The sequence below is a fragment of the Uranotaenia lowii genome, chromosome 3, assembly GCF_029784155.1.
Source record: "Uranotaenia lowii strain MFRU-FL chromosome 3, ASM2978415v1, whole genome shotgun sequence".
Lineage (NCBI taxonomy): Eukaryota > Metazoa > Arthropoda > Insecta > Diptera > Culicidae > Uranotaenia > Uranotaenia lowii.
The window spans coordinates 188,659,097-188,665,096 of record NC_073693.1 but is presented as its reverse complement, the minus strand read 5'-3'; positions in this window follow the sequence as shown (position 1 = coordinate 188,665,096).

The window sequence follows — 6,000 nt, the reverse complement described above, 5'->3', positions numbered from 1 at the left end:
CAAGTTTTTTCGCACGACCCCCGACCAGAAAAAATCGAAAAAAATGATTTTTTCCCGAAAAATTTTCAAGTTGAAAATTTTGCGTGATTCAAAAAATTCAAGTTTTTTCGCACGACCCCCGACCAGAAAAAATCGAAAAAAATGATTTTTTCCCGAAAAATTTTCAAGTTGAAAATTTTGCGTGATTCAAAAAATTCAAGGTTTTTCGCACGACCCCCGACCAGAAAAAATCGAAAAAAATGATTTTTTCCCGAAAAATTTTCAAGTTGAAAATTTTGCGTGATTCAAAAAATTCAAGTTTTTTCGCACGACCCCCGACCAGAAAAAATCGAAAAAAATGATTTTTTCCCGAAAAATTTTCAAGTTGAAAATTTTGCGTGATTCAAAAAATTCAAGTTTTTTCGCACGACCCCCGACCAGAAAAAATCGAAAAAAATGATTTTTTCCCGAAAAATTTCCAAGTTGAAAATTTTGCGTGATTCAAAAAATTCAAGTTTTTTCGCACGACCCCCGACCAGAAAAAATCGAAAAAAATGATTTTTCCCGAAAAATTTTCAAGTTGAAAAATTTTGCGTGATTTATAAAATTCAAGTTTTTTCGCACGACCTCCGAATAGAAAAAATCGAAAAAAAATATTTTTTCCCGAAAAATTTTCAAGTTGAAAATTTTGCGTGATTCAAAAAATTCAAGCTTTTTCGCACGACCCCCGACCAGCAAAAAATCGAAAAAAATGATTTTTTCCCGAAATATTTCCAAGTTGAAAATTTTGCGTGATTCAAAAAATTCAAGTTTTTTCGCACGACCCCCGACCAGAAAAAATCGAAAAAAATGATTTTTTCCAGAAAAATTTTCAAGTTGAAAATTTTGCGTGATTCAAAAAATTCAAGTTTTTTCGCACGACCGCAGAAAAAATCGAAAAAAATGATTTTTTCCCGGAAAATTTTCAAGTTGAAAATTTTGCGTGATTCAAAAAATTCAAGTTTTTTCGCACGACCCCCGACCAGAAAAAATCGAAAAAAATGATTTTTTCCCGAAAAATTTCCGAGTTGAAAATTTTGCGTGATTCAAAAAATTCAAGGTTTTTCGCACGACCCCCGACCAGAAAAAATCGAAAAAAATGATTTTTTCCCGAAAAACTTTCAAGTTGAAAATTTTGCGTGATTCAAAAAATTCAAGTTTTTTCGCACGACCCCCGACCAGAAAAAATCGAAAAAATGATTTTTTCCCGAAAAATTTCCGAGTTGAAAATTTTGCGTGATTCAAAAAATTCAAGGTTTTTCGCACGACCCCCGACCAGAAAAAATCGAAAAAAATGATTTTTTCTCGAAAAATTTTCAAGTTGAAAATTTTGCGTGATTCAAAAAATTCAAGGTTTTTCGCACGACCCCCGACCAGAAAAAATCGAAAAAAATGATTTTTTCCCGAAAAATTTTCAAGTTGAAAATTTTGCGTGATTCAAAAAATTCAAGGTTTTTCGCACGACCCCCGACCAGAAAAAATCGAAAAAAATGATTTTTTCCCGAAAAATTTCCGAGTTGAAAATTTTGCGTGATTCAAAAAATTCAAGGTTTTTCGCACGACCCCCGACCAGAAAAAATCGAAAAAAATGATTTTTTCCCGAAAAATTTTCAAGTTGAAAATTTTGCGTGATTCAAAAAATTCAAGTTTTTTCGCACGACCCCCGACCAGAAAAAATCGAAAAAAATGATTTTTTCCCGAAAAATTTTCAAGTTGAAAATTTTGCGTGATTCAAAAAATTCAAGTTTTTTCGCACGACTCCCGACCAGCAAAAATCGAAAAAAATTATTTTTTCCCGAAAAATTTTCAAGTTGAAAATTTTACGTGATTCAAAAAATTCAAGGTTTTTCGCACGACCCCCGACCAGAAAAAATCGAAAAAAATGGTTTTTTCCCGAAAAATTTTCAAGTTGAAAATTTTGCGTGATTCAAAAAATTCAAGGTTTTTCGCACGACCCCCGACCAGAAAAAATCGAAAAAAATGATTTTTTCCCGAAAAATTTTCAAGTTGAAAATTTCGCGTGATTCAAAAAATTCAAGTTTTTTCGCACGACCCCCGACCAGAAAAAATCGAAAAAAATGATTTTTTCCCGAAAAATTTCCAAGTTGAAAATTTTGCGTGATTCAAAAAATTCAAGTTTTTTCGCACGACCGCAGAAAAAATCGAAAAAAATGATTTTTTCCCGGAAAATTTTCAAGTTGAAAATTTTTCGTGATTCAAAAAATTCAAGTTTTTTCGCACGACCCCCGACCAGAAAAATCGAAAAAAATGTTTTTTTCCCGAAAAATTTTCAAGTTGAAAATTTTGCGTGATTCAAAAAATTCAAGTTTTTTCGCACGACCCCCGACCAGAAAAAATCGAAAAAAATGATTTTTTCCCGAAAAATTTCCGAGTTGAAAGTTTTGCGTGATTCAAAAAATTCAAGGTTTTTCGCACGACCCCCGACCAGAAAAAATCGAAAAAAATGATTTTTTCCCGAAAAATTTTCAAGTTGAAAATTTTGCGTGATTCAAAAAATTCAAGTTTTTTCGCACGACCCCCGACCAGAAAAAATCGAAAAAATGATTTTTTCCCGAAAAATTTCCGAGTTGAAAATTTTGCGTGATTCAAAAAATTCAAGGTTTTTCGCACGACCCCCCACCAGAAAAAATCGAAAAAAATGATTTTTTCTCGAAAAATTTTCAAGTTGAAAATTTTGCGTGATTCAAAAAATTCAAGGTTTTTCGCACGACCCCCGACCAGAAAAAATCGAAAAAAATGATTTTTTCCCGAAAAATTTTCAAGTTGAAAATTTTGCGTGATTCAAAAAATTCAAGGTTTTTCGCACGACCCCCGACCAGAAATAATCGAAAAAAAATATTTTTTCCCGAAAAATTTTCAAGTTGAAAATTTTGCGTGAGTCAAAAAATTTAAGGTTTTTCGCACGACCCCCGACCAGAAAAAATCGAAAAAAATTATTTTTTCCCGAAAAATTTTCAAGTTGAAAATTTTGCGTGATTCAAAAAATTCAAGTTTTTTCGCACGACCCCCGACCAGAAAAAATCGAAAAAAATGATTTTTTCCCGAAAAATTTTCAAGTTGAAAATTTTGCGTTGTTCAAAAAATTCAAGGTTTTTCGCACGACCCCCGACCAGAAAAAATCGAAAAAAATGATTTTTCCCGAAAAATTTTCAAGTTGAAAATTTTGCGTGATTCAAAAAATTCAAGTTTTTTCGCACGACCCCCGACCAGAAAAAATCGAAAAAAATGATTTTTTCCCGAAAAATTTTCAAGTTGAAAATTTTGCGTGATTCAAAAAATTCAAGTTTTTTCGCACGACCGCAGAAAAAATCGAAAAAAATGATTTTTTCCCGGAAAATTTTCAAGTTGAAAATTTTTCGTGATTCAAAAAATTCAAGTTTTTTCGCACGACCCCCGACCAGAAAAAATCGAAAAAAATGATTTTTTCCCGAAAAATTTTCAAGTTGAAAATTTTGCGTGATTCAAAAAATTCAAGGTTTTTCGCACGACCCCCGACCACAAAAAATCGAAAAAAATGATTTTTCCCGAAAAATTTTCAAGTTGAAAATTTAGCGTGATTCAAAAAATTCAAGTTTTTTCGCACGACCCCCGACCAGAAAAAATCGAAAAAAATTATTTTTTCCCGAAAAATTTTCAAGTTGAAAATTTTGCGTGATTCAAAAAATTCAAGTTTTTTCGCACGACCATAAAAAATCGAAAAAAAGATTTTTTCCCGAAAAATTTTCAAGTTGAAAATTTTGCGTGATTCAAAAATTTCAAGTTTTTTCGCACGACCCCCGACCAGAAAAAATCGAAAAAAATGATTTTTTCCCGAAAAATTTTCAAGTTGAAAATTTTGCGTGATTCAAAAAATTCAAGTTTTTTCGCACGACCCCCGACCAGAAAAAATCGAAAAAAATGATTTTTTCCCGAAAAATTTCCAAGTTGAAAATTTTGCGTGATTCAAAAAATTCAAGGTTTTTCGCACGACCCCCGACCAGAAAAAATCGAAAAAAATGATTTTTTCCCGAAAAATTTTCAAGTTGAAAATTTTGCGTGATTTAAAAAAATTCAAGTTTTTTCGCACGACCCCCGACCAGAAAAAATCGAAAAAAATGATTTTTTCCCGAAAAATTTTCAAGTTGAAAATTTTGCGTGATTTAAAAAAATTCAAGTTTTTTCGCACGACCCCCGACCAGAAAAAATCGAAAAAAATGATTTTTTCCCGAAAAATTTTCAAGTTGAAAATTTTGCGTGATTTAAAAAAATTCAAGTTTTTTCGCACGACCCCCGACCAGAAAAAATCGAAAAAAATGATTTTTTCCCGAAAAATTTTCAAGTTGAAAATTTTGCGTGATTTAAAAAAATTCAAGTTTTTTCGCACGACCCCCGACCAGAAAAAATCGAAAAAAATGATTTTTTCCCGAAAAATTTTCAAGTTGAAAATTTTGCGTGATTTAAAAAAATTCAAGTTTTTTCGCACGACCCCCGACCAGAAAAAATCGAAAAAAATGATTTTTTCCCGAAAAATTTCCAAGTTGAAAATTTTGCGTGATTCAAAAAATTCAAGGTTTTTCGCACGACCCCCGACCAGAAAAAATCGAAAAAAATGATTTTTTCCCGAAAAATTTTCAAGTTGAAAATTTTGCGTGATTCAAAAAATTCAAGGTTTTTCGCACGACCATAAAAAATCGAAAAAAAGATTTTTTCCCGAAAAATTTTCAAGTTGAAAATTTTGCGTGATTCAAAAATTTCAAGTTTTTTCGCACGACCCCCGACCAGAAAAAATCGAAAAAAATGATTTTTTCCCGAAAAATTTTCAAGTTGAAAATTTTGCGTGATTCAAAAAATTCAAGTTTTTTCGCACGACCCCCGACCAGAAAAAATCGAAAAAAATGATTTTTTCCCGAAAAATTTCCAAGTTGAAAATTTTGCGTGATTCAAAAAATTCAAGGTTTTTCGCACGACCCCCGACCAGAAAAAATCGAAAAAAATGATTTTTTCCCGAAAAATTTTCAAGTTGAAAATTTTGCGTGATTTAAAAAAATTCAAGTTTTTTCGCACGACCCCCGACCAGAAAAAATCGAAAAAAATGATTTTTTCCCGAAAAATTTTCAAGTTGAAAATTTTGCGTGATTTAAAAAAATTCAAGTTTTTTCGCACGACCCCCGACCAGAAAAAATCGAAAAAAATGATTTTTTCCCGAAAAATTTTCAAGTTGAAAATTTTGCGTGATTTAAAAAAATTCAAGTTTTTTCGCACGACCCCCGACCAGAAAAAATCGAAAAAAATGATTTTTTCCCGAAAAATTTTCAAGTTGAAAATTTTGCGTGATTTAAAAAAATTCAAGTTTTTTCGCACGACCCCCGACCAGAAAAAATCGAAAAAAATGATTTTTTCCCGAAAAATTTCCAAGTTGAAAATTTTGCGTGATTCAAAAAATTCAAGGTTTTTCGCACGACCCCCGACCAGAAAAAATCGAAAAAAATGATTTTTTCCCGAAAAATTTTCAAGTTGAAAATTTTGCGTGATTCAAAAAATTCAAGGTTTTTCGCACGACCCCCGACCAGAAAAAATCGAAAAAAATGATTTTTTCCCGAAAAATTTTCAAGTTGAAAATTTTGCGTGATTCAAAAAATTCAAGTTTTTTCGCACGACCCCCGACCAGAAAAAATCGAAAAAAATGATTTTTTCCCGAAAAATTTTCAAGTTGAAAATTTTGCGTGATTCAAAAAATTCAAGTTTTTTCGCACGACCCCCGACCAGAAAAAATCGAAAAAAATGATTTTTTCCCGAAAAATTTCCAAGTTGAAAATTTTGCGTGATTCAAAAAATTCAAGGTTTTTCGCACGACCCCCGACCAGAAAAAATCGAAAAAAATGATTTTTTCCCGAAAAATTTTCAAGTTGAAAATTTTGCGTGATTCAAAAAATTCAAGTTTTTTCGCACGACCCCCGACCAGAAAAAATCGAAAAAAATGAT